The sequence below is a fragment of the Cyprinus carpio genome, chromosome A21, assembly GCF_018340385.1.
Source record: "Cyprinus carpio isolate SPL01 chromosome A21, ASM1834038v1, whole genome shotgun sequence".
Taxonomy (NCBI): Eukaryota; Metazoa; Chordata; class Actinopteri; order Cypriniformes; family Cyprinidae; genus Cyprinus; species Cyprinus carpio.
Window position 1 is genome coordinate 9,647,968 of NC_056592.1, and position 15,005 is coordinate 9,662,972.

The 15,005-nt window shown below is 35.0% G+C and overlaps 1 protein-coding gene across 1 annotated transcript in view; it reads right to left on the reverse strand.

Annotated features, from left to right (window-relative positions):
• The window catches only part of LOC122134328 (transmembrane protein 132C-like), a 112,076-nt gene that overhangs the window by 78,747 nt on the left and 18,324 nt on the right, over window positions 1-15,005 (reverse strand). The gene's annotated exons all lie outside the window — the stretch shown is intronic.

The following is a 15,005-nucleotide window of genomic DNA, read 5'->3' on the forward strand; positions in this document are numbered from 1 at the left end:
CCATAATAAATCAAATCATCTCATGAATATTGAGTTAATATAGTGGAATCAGTTTGTTCTGTTTTAGGGGAGCCAGATATTGAGAAGAGTAATGCAAAATGTCAGTAAAGAAAGGTAAGAGAAAAAGTTTACTCAAAGACTATTCTCCTGTGGGACTAAAACATTATTCACTTTGGCAGCAAAAAAAAAGGTGAGAGAGAAAGAAAAAAGTAAGAAAGATAAAGAGTAAAGACGGAGAAGAAAAAATAAATCAGAGAACTAAAGCACAAAACATGCACTGAATGCTGTGCTCCACCAAACTGATTAACTCAAGTTAAAATTCTGGTTTCTTTTCAAAAGTGCTACCTAAAACAAACAAATAAATAAATAAATAACAAATTCATTGAATTTTAGACACTGTGTCTTTCTCTTGGAAACAAGCAGAATATCACGTCTAGTCATTTGGAAGAATCAGATGGGCATTTTCACAGAAAATTGGCAGTAAACCAGCATTTCTTTATTTCTCTGTTAAACTAAATGTTTAGCCAAAATATTATGTGGACCATGTGTACTGCAAATAACAGTGAAACTTCTAGTGAAACTTTGTTCAAACTTACTGAACTCAAAAGAAAATGTTATTTAAAAAAAGTAAGGAGATATTAAAATTAGGGAAACTCAAGAAAAAGTGTAATTAATAAAAGAAAGGAGATATTAAAATTAGGGCAACTATTATAATTATCAGTAAGTTATGGCTGATACTAGATCAGTTCTGTTAATGTTTTGGCAACAGATTTTATATAAAAAAATCTTGATTACAACAGATTTTGGCAAAAAGATTTTATATAATGATATCTTGACATGAAATTCAAGTGTTTACAGGATATTAACTCATTAACAAATATTCAATATATTACAATATTATAATTCTCTATAAATTTAAATCATATAAATATAATTAATTACATATACATTTATATTTATTATTTACATAATCAATATGAATCTAAAAATGATATCTATATTGGTCGACATTATTGATGTCAGATATGGTAGTTATATATAGTCCACATCATGGAAAGAAAGAAAGCTCCACAGGGCACAAACAGTCTCTGTGTCCTTGAGCAGAAGGAAGAAAGCTAACAAGAAAGAGACACACATGCATTTCTCAAGCAGTCAGTGCCTGAACATATATGCCATCCTTGTCCTCAGAGCCAATTACAAGTGAGAACACAAGCTTGTGACATATCTAATCACTTCACAGAAATGTTGCTCAAACCCACCTCAGTATACAAGAGCCAACCTCACATGCACAAGTACAGGATTTGTGTGGAGAAATTAAAATCTCAGAGCTCTAAGCAGAAAAAAACTAAAATAACTTGTAAATCTATTTATGACTGAGTGATAAAAGAGGGAACGTGTTACACTGTTTCATCTCTGCTGGATCAGTTGAAGTGCCCCTCTTTTTTCTCTAAAATTAGCATATGTTCACCTAAACTGTATTCACGGCTTAATTAGCAGGTGAGCCAAGATAATTTTCTGGGGTTAAACTGATATTGTGTGTACAATTTTGATACAGCTTAGAATATTTCATTTAAAACTCAGAGGCAAGTCAAGACTCTTGCCTCACTGAAAAACATTGATCTATAGGCTCCTATATCCGTCTCAAACAATTGGCTGAGCAGCGAGGTTCATAACAAAGAACCAGACTGTTATAGTTTGACGATTTGAAGTGAATTCTTGCATTTTTCTAAAAAAAAAAAGTCACATTTAAGCTTCTGTCATCATTCTTTGGTGAACAAACAGCCTTACAAATGTTTAATTACTAAACATTGCCTACTTGAAGCACATTCTGAATGATTGCATGACATCTAATTGTACACTATAATTAAAAAAAAAATTGAGAAAAAAATTAGTAATTTAGTAATTCATTAGGATATAGACCAGCATGATAAAGGTTTATTACTTTCTCTGTTTTAAATGATTAATGTGTGGGAAGAGCTCATTCTTCATTTGAGTTGGTATCTAATTTCTAAAAGGCCTAGGGTTTTCTTTTATGGTAACATTATTCTTCATAAGCAGACTATGGTTAGCAGAAGATATAAGAATTGAAGACTTAACCCCAAAGTCACACTTAAATACACAATGAAAAATCTTTTCTTTTTTTTCTTGGTCACTTGATGGCTATTTTTAAAGTGACTCTCCACCGCTTCCTTGATTTGTCTGTATCAATTTAGTGAGAGTTTGATGGATTAGATGAGACTCTGAGTAACTGAAATACATGCTGAAAGTGACACATAAGCTCATGGTAAGTGGCAATTCAGGAGCTGTTAACTCATGTGCTCTACCATGGAAAATGGTCCTAATTTTAGCTTCTGGCCTTCAGGAAAAGTTAGCATAGTAAGGTTTTGGGGCATCGTAATTGGATTGCCCTTGGGACATTTTCTCAGCTGCCAATAGAAAAGCGTGTTTAATCTTACTGTAAGTGAAGTAGGGTTGCATGGGACAGTGGCCAACTGATGAGCTGAAAGGTAACATTAATAATGGTAATAGTTCAGAGTGCCCACACTGCAGACTTTAAATGAGTAGGTAGCGTTCAGTGTCTGAGGTTAACACCATCACTTGAAGGCAAGTAGAGCACATCTTTCAAAGATAGCCACTTAATAGAAAGACAATCAATAAGCCAAAACATATCTTAGTGCACTTAAAAAAAAATGAGAGAAAATTAGGTTTTAAGACAGATATGGATGCCCCAGGCACAATATCATGGCCTGGCACTGAGAAAAGAAAAACGTAGGCTAATACTTAATGTAATGAACTTCAAAGTTTTTAACACCTAAAGCCACCCTAAATAGACTCCAGCAATGCCTAGGGTTTGGAAACACAGAATGGTCTTTTTTCTCATTTATGCAGATACAAAATATATTTTATTGCCAGATTCTTGCCAATACACAGCTCTAAAAATTATCGTTTGTAATGATTAATAAAGAACATTAGTGTCTTAATGTATTGCTTATGCCTCAGAACAACCCTTACCCAAGGTAAAACGGCTATAATACATTGGATTATTGCTTTAGTCTAGCTTTAGCTTTAGATTATGTCGCTGATCACAATTTTAGCCATGCAATTTGTAGTCTGTACCAGATTACATTTCTGAAGTAACTCTACACTGCACATAATTACATGCTGAGTTAGAACAAGACAGAGACTGGGAGGAAGTCTGAAAAGGCACCAGCTATCTGCGCATTGAACACACGCACTGATTGCATCAGTATTGTGGAGCAGGAATCTCAGCATGTAAGCCTCGTCTGTCGAGCAAAGGGGAGAAAATTAAGCTGATTTCAAATGTTGGGAGATGTGAAGCTAGCAGAGGGGAAAATGAAAGATTCTGAGCCTATGGAGAGGATGTCACTTGGAAAAAAACATAGCTTCTGTCACGTTTAAACAGAGAGTCTTTCCTCATCATCCATAAGGCTAAAAAAAGAAATTTTGTTGATTTTAGAACTAGGCAAAATTGCACCCACCACTTCAGAGCTACTTGACATGGCTTGTTGATACAGAGTACATTAATCTCAATTGCTCTGTTGACATCAGCACGATTGCTAGCTGCGATCGGCCTCGATTGAACTCCAAAAATAATAGCTGTTTAGTCATGATGTCGGTTTGTAGGCCAACCCAGAGGGATAATTCACTGTGGGTCCCATCGAGAATTTCAATTAGGTTTTTAGAATAGCAGATTTCAATTTATGAGTAAAATAAGGTCTAACATTACTTGAAAAGACTTTCACATTCTACAAAATAAGTCATACCCTTTATAACCATTTTGTTGTCAAGTTGTTAACAATTCGCCACATAACAAGGTTGTCTTACTCGTCAAGCACATAAACTCCTTGTGGTAATTGTAGTCCTTTGAACTTTTAAAGCGGTTACAGAATACACATTCTACTGTGCTGATTTGGTGCTAAAGAAACATTTCATTATTATTATCAATGTCATCATTCTTTGGTGAACAAACAGCATTACAAATGTTGAATTCTTACTTAAAGTACATTCTGAATGATCTTTTGTAACAATGTAAGTCTTTACTGTCACTTTTGATCAATTTCATGCATCTTTGCTGAATTTTTAATTAAATAAAAAAACTACAACTTGTAGAACTCAAACTCTTGAATGGTAAAATATACGGAAAAAGTTTAAAACCTCCTAAAAAAAAGTATTTTTCTCAAAAATCAAAAACAGTGACTCTAAAAATGTATTCAGAATCCCAAATGGATATTTCTCTTCCAAGTTTTAGACCTCAGCTCAATTGCTTTCTGGGAGATTCTATAAATCCATCTTCTCTCTTTACCCCATTCTAAAATGACGCATGAAACATTACCATTTTCCATAATGATAATGAAGAAATTTTCAGAGACCGACTAATGGCAGGAAACTCTTGATCTGCCTTTGTCATGCCTGGCTGCAGAAATATCTTCCACAATCTGCCCAATATCACTTCATCAAAACATGAGCAATTGTGCACTAAGGCTTGCAGGGAACTTGTGCCCTGATGAGACATCTAAACAAACCTAAGAGGCCAAAAACATAAGCACAGAGTACAAGACTCTTTTGAGTCCAGAGTGGGCTTTTTATGATTACATTATTGCTATCTATTGCTCGTTGAGGCTGAGTGTACTGCCGTGAGGGCTGGAAAAGTAAATTGACTCTGGAAGTCTGATGGCTCACTAGATTTGCCAAGGCAGGAGGGAAGGAGGAGAAAAATCTGCAGATTTGAGCCCCTCAGAGTACCTGTTATGCTAACCACAGCAACTGCTGTTGCACTTTGGGAGAGCTGAATGTTTTTTTTTTCTTTCAGGGTATCAGGATTTGAGGATTGATTCATCTGGTGAGATTTTAGCCATTCCAACTCTCTCCCACTATTTGCAATCTCAGCTAGATTCTGTAGCCCTTGACTAACGGATTCAGTCTGATGCTGAGCCCAGAATCGATAAATTATGGGAGACCATGCTTAAAAGGGAAGCAGGCACCCTGTCATACAGGAAGACTTGGAGAATGATGTAATGATATGCAGGTATGCTCTCATTTAGAGTCATACCTCCAGGGATCACATCTCCTCGACAAATAAAAAATAAGCGAGAACAGAGGCTGGTGGGAGGAAGTCAAATGAAAATATGAGTAATGGCTCGGACTATTAGAATCCAAAGCCTTCAACAATGAAAAAATGACAGCCACAAACCAGCATGAAAATATATGAGCTTCTATTAAATTTGCATACTTGGTTATTGTTCACCCAACAGTGCTTTTGTTTTTGCTTTTTGGGCAAATTGTTGTCAGAGAACTACTGTATATGATCAGTTTGGCCAATGGCAGTTAGGCTGGCTTCACCGATGTTATGATGGTGTTTCAGGGCTTTATTTTGTTTGGCCATTGGCAGTGTGTCTAGGCAGGCTGGAGTCAAGAGTAAAACACGATAAACATAGCGGAGAGCTGTTAAATATGATTATTTGATTTAAATAGAATGTGGATGTGCTAAACATAACTCATTTATAAATATAGGTCCAAACAACATGCAATTTATTCTTAGTTTTAAAGCAGCATCTTTACTAGAGGATATATTACTATTTGTACCAACTGGGAACAGCTCGGCAGCCCCCTAGAAATGGTTTGACAACTGTTATTTTATTTCTTGACATATTTCTTATTGAAACAGAGGGTGGAACATATTGAAAAGTCTGTTCTTTCTGTAAATTTTCAATAGCCTTTAGTTTACAGCTGAGTGATTTGCAACTTGCTATTGCTAGTCAGTATAACAGGTAGCAAGGAGATCTGAAATACCTGGAGAGAGCACTCTGTTAGTATTCCCATTCAAAGACAGACAGCTGTCATGCAAGATTCAGTCCCCCGCAGAATCCTGTCACCTGTGGACTCTAAATAAATGCATATAGAGTGCAACAGTCGGGTTCCACAAGCAAAAAAAAAAATCACATACATTTTCTCAATTGAATTTCTGAATTAAAAATAACACACAAAAAACAAAAAATAAACCAACTAACCAATAAGCCCCCAACCCATAGTATATGCTTTTGTTGAAGCCGTCAATCTGCATATATTTTAATTTAATTTAAACTACATTACCCACTGCATTACACCTGATCTACCCAAATCTCCTCCAATCAGAGAATTGAAACAGCGAATCGTACTAAAAGAACTATTTAACACACACCCAGTCCCATCAAGCACTTTGAATTACGTAATCAAGTCAATCTCCCTACACTCTGAAAATACTTTCCTATCTCATTCGCAATGCTTCATGGAATTCTGGTAGGCCTGGGGGATAAATGATATCATATCAAGATCATGATAAAATTTATGTCAATAACAGTGATAAGCTCTGGACATTTTTACTCGGATATGGATTAATCTAACCATATATCACACAGCAGAAATAAAGGCAACAGTAGCCAGTCAGGCATTTACTTTGAGAAAAAAAACTACCATCAAACACACATTGAAACTGAAGGTAAAACAGAAAGAACTTCACGGCAGCCTGTCAAAATAAAGGTCTGGTTTAACTTGAAGAAATTATGACAGAAATATATAACTTTCGTATACAAAAATATAATTCTCAAAGTAATGATAATAAAAAATCTATATTTTAAAAGGTACACCCAAGGTATTCTTTTCATTTATTTATACAGTTCTGTTGTGCAGCTTGACAATAAAATGCAATATTTTGTTGTAAATTAATTAAATTTTATAACATTTTAAAATAATTATCTGTTAAACTGTTAAAGTTATATGAATTCATTCCATTAGACACTATTTTTATGATAAATTTGTAATGAATCAAAAAACAAAGAAACCAGAAAAAAATTTAGGGGGTAAAAATAAATTTCATGGGGCCCTAAATTAAAAAGTAGCGTCCTCTGTGGAGTTTAACAAATTTATGTTTAGATTTATTCTCAAGGTCTAACAAACAAGTGGAAATCAGTGCCTGATAAGAAATTCGACAAATTCACTTTGTGATGTTTCGTTAACTATGTAAATATTCCAATTAATGTCTTTAAATTGTCAAATATATTATAACAAAAGCTTTAAATCATGATATTAATCATTTGTTATTTCATGTTTGTTTTTTTAGCTCACAAGCTAAAATGTAAATATTAAATAAAAAAATTAACTTAAACATTTGAAAAGTAAAAAAAAAAAAAAATTGTTCAAAAAGTAGCAAAATTACTAAATTAAAACTAAAAAATTACAAAATTGAAAATGATAAAAAAAAAACAAAAAAAAAACAATAGTACTTAAATAACAGCATACTAAAATAACAGCATACTACCAGCAACAACCATGGCTACAAAAAGGATAACCAGAAATGCTAGTTACCAAAAAAATTATATATCAATAATGTGATATACTTTTTTGAACAGATATTCTGCAAGAAGGAAGAAATATTATTTTACTTGACAAAAACAGTATATGTTAATGAGTATGTTAACATATAGATGGCCTCAAAGCTAACACATATGGACTAATAGCTACAGAACCCCAATTTAGATTTCATGAGGTTCTAAAGTTAAAAGTCATTACACAGAAATCTGGCTACTAATTAATCAGACATGGTGTTCCATTCAAAATATATAAATAAATAAAAACACTTGAAAACTCGCACCGTGTTGGCCAGACTCCAGTTTGTGGGCATGAGCATGTGGCAGAGAGACTGAATCTTTGAAACAACATGGTTGCTGTTTTAACCGATGACAGGGCTTTGAATGCATTCAGAATGCACAGTGGATATTTAGCGCCAATAAAACCACAACTCTGATTTATGCACGGCAAGATGGCATTTAATTCCATTGAACATTTTTTGATCTCGATGAAGAAACCACATGGGTTTTAGAGTGTTCAATTGAAAACGCTTTAATCATGATCAGCATGACAGCCAAGTTCAATCCAAATTCATTCCATACTAAATAAATTAATCCAGTGCTGGCAGTAACTAGTACACATAGCGATGACACAAACTTAGCTACAATTTGCATGACAGAAGCACATGCAGCTGGGTTCATAATAGTGTTGTTTTTCCAATATCCAGCTACTTTTTCCACCGGTACCTGTATATCGTGGCAAAACACTATAATCATCAAATGTGCTGTTTTAAATTGTCATCTCTGTACCGATCTCCAGACTCTGTGGCTTCTGGGTTGTGAAAGTGTTTGCCACAGCTCAAAGTTCACAAACTTGAGTCACCCAAGCAGCAACCAAACAATACTGTGAATTGTTTATATACAAAAGCATGATCTTATTTAGCTTGAAGCAAACTTCTTAATCCAGATATCAAACATTTAACAAAAAGAACACAGAGGAACTTGTTCGCTAAGGAGGGGTTGGATTGCAGTGAATTGCATGGGTGTTCAATTGGAAATGTGTATGAATACTGTATGCAGTGCTGCGGTTGGCTAGACTATAAAAAATTTGTTTGACTAGAGCAAATACATATATATACACACACTCCTTTTACTAAAACATGGCAACATCTTACTAATTCATTGCCTTGTTTTGATAAAATCTAAATGATCAAAGTGAATAAGATTAGGTAGTCATTTCAAACTAGGGCTGCATGATCAATTGAAATTAAGTCTCAAAGGTGATAAATCACAATTAGGCAGAAGCTGCAATTGTCACGCGAATCTTTCAGTGAAGCACGGTTCTGTGATCAGCAGTAAATCTCCATCCGAAGGCCAGAGGGCGCTTTCATGTGGAAACTCCAAATACGCCTTGCAAAAGAAATCCAGGAAATCCCTATAGAGGTTGCTGAATAAACAGAGGATTTAACTGCTTTCATTAATTCAACGTGACTAATAAACACACGACTACAACAGTATATGGTTTATCTGATTTCGCCTTTTTATAATTTTTATTATAATAAATTATATAATAATGCAATGCTAATCGACAACCTTTATCACTCCTTAGACTACTATGAAATATGTTGCGTTGCGTGCCTTATTCTGTGTAAGAAGCCACCTCATCTCACAGAGGGATTTATTTCAAACACTTGACTGATGTTATGAAGTGAGTTTAGAGTAAAAACATGTTATTAAATGTGGTATATTCACGTGCTTTCAGATGGAGCAGCATTTTCTACACATAGCCGTAGTTCACTGACAAGCTACGCAAATGCTAAATGCTGCTCCATGTGAAAGCATGTTATGGAGATTTACTACTGATTACAGAACTGGCTTTACTGACAAGATGCGCATGACAATCACATTCGATTAATGGTGCAGCCCTATTTCAAACCTAAATGATTTTCTTCTGTTGATCTCAAAAGATATTTTGAACAATGTTTTTGTCCATACAATGAAAGTCAATAAGATCTAAAACATTGGACCCCACTGACTTTCATTGAATTGACAAAAGAAGACTTAAAGTTTTTTAAATATCTTACAGTTTATACTAAAGTGCATCTTGTCAAACTGCACTACACACCATTTTTATATAAAATAAAAAATATTAAAAAAAATGAAATAATACAAAATAATATAGAAAGTATTATATATTATATATATATATATATATATATATATATATATATATATATATTTATTATATATATATATATATATAATATTAAATATTATATATAAAAAAATTAAAAATAGCATGTTACATTTTTTAAGGCAAATTAAATAGAGTCATACACCGTTCGGTCTGCGCAGTGCTGCATCAAGTCGAACACACCTGTAGAGTTGATTGGTAATGAACATGATGCAACGCAACAATTCACTGCACGATGGAGCCTTTAGAATGCAGTTATGTGCCCCTAAAATTCAAGAGATTGGGTAAAACAGGCCCCTGTATGAGATTTTGTCTCATATTTATGATACAGTTAAGCAATATCACACGAGCAACCAGTGCAATATCACACGAGTGCTTTTTTTCTCATAAAAAGCATTAATGCAATTGTTATACTGATTTTATTCAACAGTTCAACAAATAAGAACTTAATATTGTGTTATATTTTAGACACAATATTGTCTGTTTTTGCTAGATTTTGCTAACGCAAATATTACCTATTAAAGCCACAGCAGAACTGTTGTGCATCTCCAAGTAATTCACATCTCCAAGTAATTTCTGAATTTTTAAAAAAATCAAGTGAAACAATGATTCAATGGCACATTCATAAAGAGAGCCATTTACTTTATTCCTGAATGAATCAGCCTCTTGAATCTATCAAATAAATAAATAAATAAATGATTTATTTTAAAAATGAAAAAAGAAAAAATTATTTCTATTTCATGCTTTTCCCATGTAACATAATAACGGCTTTAAATTATCTTTTGTGGGTAATTTCTCAGCCAAATTTGATGTGCGATTAATATGCAATTAATTTAATTAATCGCCACATTGTGTAATTAATTAGATGAAATTTTTTAAAGATTGACAGCCCCTAGTATATGCACAGGCTGCACAATATATATTTTAATCATGATGACGATTTCTATTCTTGATTTATTAAGCATAATCGTCTGTACTATTTGCCTGGTGGTTATTTATCCTGAAAACATGTCATTTTAATTTGTTGTTTGCATTATCTTGCATTGGTAACAAGCCTCAACAAACGTCCATGGTTGTTGTTGCCAGATGTCAAGAGGTTAATCTTCTCAACCTGGCAACCATGCACACACATGCTCTCTACATTAGGAAAATGCGCTGATGAGCTGAAAACAGTGGCAAACACGCAAGTTGGAGTTTAGTGATATCTGTTGGGATATTCTGCTCAAATAAAAGTGTAATACAGCCAGCCCATTTTCTTTCATGAGTTTGCACTGTTTGCTGTGACTGAATCTGAGAGCAAACCATACGAGTTGATGATCTCTTGATTTGTGCTTTTGTGAAAGAGCAATAATTCAGATAATTATGAAATGTAATAAACTAAAAAGAAAATTATCGTGAATAATAATCGCGATCATATTTCTTTGAGCAAAATAATTGTGATTAACCATTTAATCATTATTATGCAGCCCTACATATATGCATGTGTCAAAGAAAAATACAGTAAAAGATAGAGGCTAAATGCATTTGCTCAAATCTTGTCAAAAACATCTGGAACACCACCACCAACAACAACAAAACAGCAGTCCCCTTTAGCAGGCATGAGATAAAATGTCTCCCATGAAAAATCACATCAAGAGCACCATAAATACTGTGATTTATTACTTCTCCCCAACGTTAAAGAGCTGATCATCAGAAACACAAATATTGTACGAGATGTATGCATCTGACTGAGAGGAGATGAACAGTTCCGAACAATCAGCCACAGCACCGGTACACCATCAGGAGCCCAGCAAGCACACCAAAAAGAAAAAGGACGGGGAGAAGGGAGAATACCAGTCCGAAATGAGATGAACTCCACGTCTCCAGTGTGCATGGCTCCAAGTTCAGACACATGCTATCCTTTCAGACACTGCCACAGTGAGATGAGGCTCCCATTCTTCCTGAGTGAAATGTCCCCCCGTCATTTTGACTCAACATGGCGTATAGCGATATATATCAGCTCTCCCGGCCCCCGACTTACATTGTAAGTAACAGCAAAAATTTGAGCCAGATAATTACCCCTCTCTGCCTCCGGTTTTTGCTGAGAAAAAGATTTCCGCCGAGTTTCCCTTTTCTTTATTGCCAGTCATAAAGTACGGGGCTGCCTCATAAAATGTCTCTATATCACTGTGGCATTCTTCAAAAACCTGTTTTTCATGGGACATCAGTCCTTAATATACCGGGGTACAGCACCGAAGGTCAACGGGCAGATCAGTGGCTGATAAATTTGCCCTAGAGATTAACCAAGATGGCTTTCCTCCAGGGCTGTGTTGTTCCTGAATGGCTCATGGAATTGGGCAGGGAAAAAAAATTTAACCAACCAAAACACAGCCTACAGTGGGGTCCAAATTGGTGAGGAGTGTTTGTGTTCACTGGTGTATAGAATTGTCAGAATGTGTTGATGCACACTGCAATTGCAACGGATTATGGGAGGATTTATCTGTTTGGTACAAGGAAGTTTACCTCAGGGAAAGATTAGGGAAAACATCACGGCGCACTAACAGAACCTGATGGGCTATTGGAAGCTACAAGAATTCGACTTAAAATGCTTTTTCTCTTTTAATGTGATGCTTTCATAAAACATATACAAAGTCAAATAAATATCTGTTTAATGAAAGTGGCAGTTTACGAAAGCATCAAATCCAACCCTTAAAATTCACATGAAAAAGCTTGGGGGTAAAATTTGTTTATTTGACTTTCACCCTTAAATGTTCATTTAAAAAAAAAAATAAAAAAAAAAAAAAATAATAATCTCTTGGCAAATACAGTTGTTTTTCATTAACTCAAAGAGATCCAGCAAAGAAGAGTCATATGTCAGCAACCCTGCAGGATATCTCTACACAAAATCTTTCTCTACCATTGTTTTATGCATAAGAAATCTCATTTCACCACAGCTTTAGCTACAGGAGTTGGCAACACCCAACACATTCAAAGAAAAGTCAGCCAGGACCCTGGGGGAAGTGTTTGAAGACAAGTTAAATTTGGTCATGCAGTTCTGCTTAACAACATCAGAAAACCAGACCATGACCACAAAACATCTATTTCACAAGCAATAATTCACAATCAAAAATTAGGGTATTAACATTATAAACACACACACACACACACACACACACACAGTACATTCTTTTCTCTTTCTTGTGGTTGTTCTATTCTAGCTTTGGTACCATGCTGGTTTTATCTTGAAATACATTACTGCAGTATTACTAATGTTGTTGGCTTTTGTATGATAAACAGCTTTTGCTTGTCCTTATTTGTAAGTCGCTTTGGACTATTCGATGATTAAATGTAAAAGTTAATGTGCTCGTTCAATCAAAATGTTCAATCTCTAAACGTAATTTCTTAGTTCCGAGTAGGTTTAAAAAAACAAAAAAAAAAAACAAGATAATAACGATTCTTCAGAGTCAGCTTTTCAGCTCTAATCGACAGTGATGGAGTACTTTTCTTAATCAGTTATATAAGGAATCGTCTTCTGGCGGGAGAGCAGGAGAGGACTGCATGCAACGGGGAAACCGAGGGAGGGCTGAGTGGGACCGCAAGTGGTACTACAATGGCACTACAAAGAGCGGCAAATGACTTCAAAATGGTTTTAAAATGACAGCCTGTTATCAGGTAATAGCTCAACCCACAATAGGCTCCCTTTATTCCATTTCTGTCAGGGGCAGAGAGAAGGAAGAACTAAAACCCTCCACCTCCTACACAGAACTAAAGAGAAGAGCCGATAACAGAAATGCAGGAGGAGAGGGCCACAGTTAAGACACCCAGTCAAGAATCAAACACACAACTGTCAATTATGGTCAAATGGGCTACATGTTACAAAGTGTTCTACCTTGCATGTGTCTTTTATGGAAAACATTGTCTTACTGCTGTGACTGAAACTACACAGCAGCCAGCCTTGGGTTTGTTATTAGATCACAGTGTGAGGTTAACTGGTTCAATGACATAGCATTGTAATGATTTTATGAATTTATTCAAAAATACATAAAAAATGCAATTCATACATACAATGATTGAATATACCTCTGCTATGATGACTGTATTTAATTTCTGTAAGAAAATGCATTTAGGGGCCATTTTTAAGAACATGGCACTAGTTTTAAACTACATTTTTAAAAGAGTTTTCTATCTACCCACCTACATCACTGAATCCTGAATTTTCAAATGAATCAGTCAGCGATATTTTCAACATGCTTGACAGATTTTATAGTTCATGCTTACAGACCAGCAAGGAATGAATTGCCATAATATAGCAAAAGCAATAACTAAAACATGAAGATGGTGGGTGGAGCAGGGATCAAAGAAACTATATGAATATGTTGTGGAGTATGAAATAGTGGCCACAATGTGATCACTGAAAATCATCTGGGACAACTCCTTGGCGTTTTACACAGGGGAAGGTGATGACTGTTTAACCTTCAATCGAAATGGAGAGAGATTAACTGTTGGAGGTCTTGGAAAGGGGGAAGGAGGAATTCAGTCTTGTCAAGGTTGAGTCTGAGGTGATGAGTGGCTATCAAATTGAAATGTCAAGTGACAAGTTGCTCATTTCAGAGAGAACAGAGCAGGAGACAGAAAGTGGATACGAGATATAGACAAGAGTGTTGATGGCATGGCAGTGATGAGACAGACCATGTGATTTAATAATGGAAAATTGCAGAAAATATTTCAATCTGCCTCCAAAAAAACTGGTCCACACAAGCCATATTCACAGTAAAGATGGTGGTGTAACCAAGTGGTTAAAAAATAATAAGTATTATTATTTTATAATTATTTTCATATACAAGTCACAACATTTTGGCCAAATGGTGCAGACCTTGAGCTAATTGTAAATCATATTTTTTAGCAGCAAATCGGATTTAGATATTTTTCTCCAAATTGTGCAGTCCTATGAATAACCTTCTACAGTTGATCCAGAATACAACAGCTTGCCGGTCTTCATTCAACTAAAGAGTCTCCAAGTTACACACCTATTGATCTCAGTACCTGCAGCTGACCACATCTGGCTCTATAATAATGTCAAATGATTTCATTACCTAAAATAAAATAAATACCCATAACTATGCTTTTGAATTGCTCTGTAAATAGTGATCATGTAAACAGGCAGCGCAAAAACATCAGATTTCAAAAATCAAATCTAATTAGATCTTGTGTATATTAATTAAAGTGCCCCAATTATGCCATTTTTAAGGTTCTATTATTGTTTTGGGAGTCTCCTACAATAGGTTTACATGCATGCAAGGTCAAAAAATGCATTTGTTTTCTCAAAATATGCATTTAATATCACCTCATTTTCCAACGATTCCTTCAAAGCAGTTCTAAGATTCAGTCTCTCTAATACCCTCGTTTCCATGAGCCTACTCTGCTCTGATTGGTCAGATGGCCCAGTCTGTTGTGATTGGTCTACCGATAGAGCACGTTTTGGAAACCAT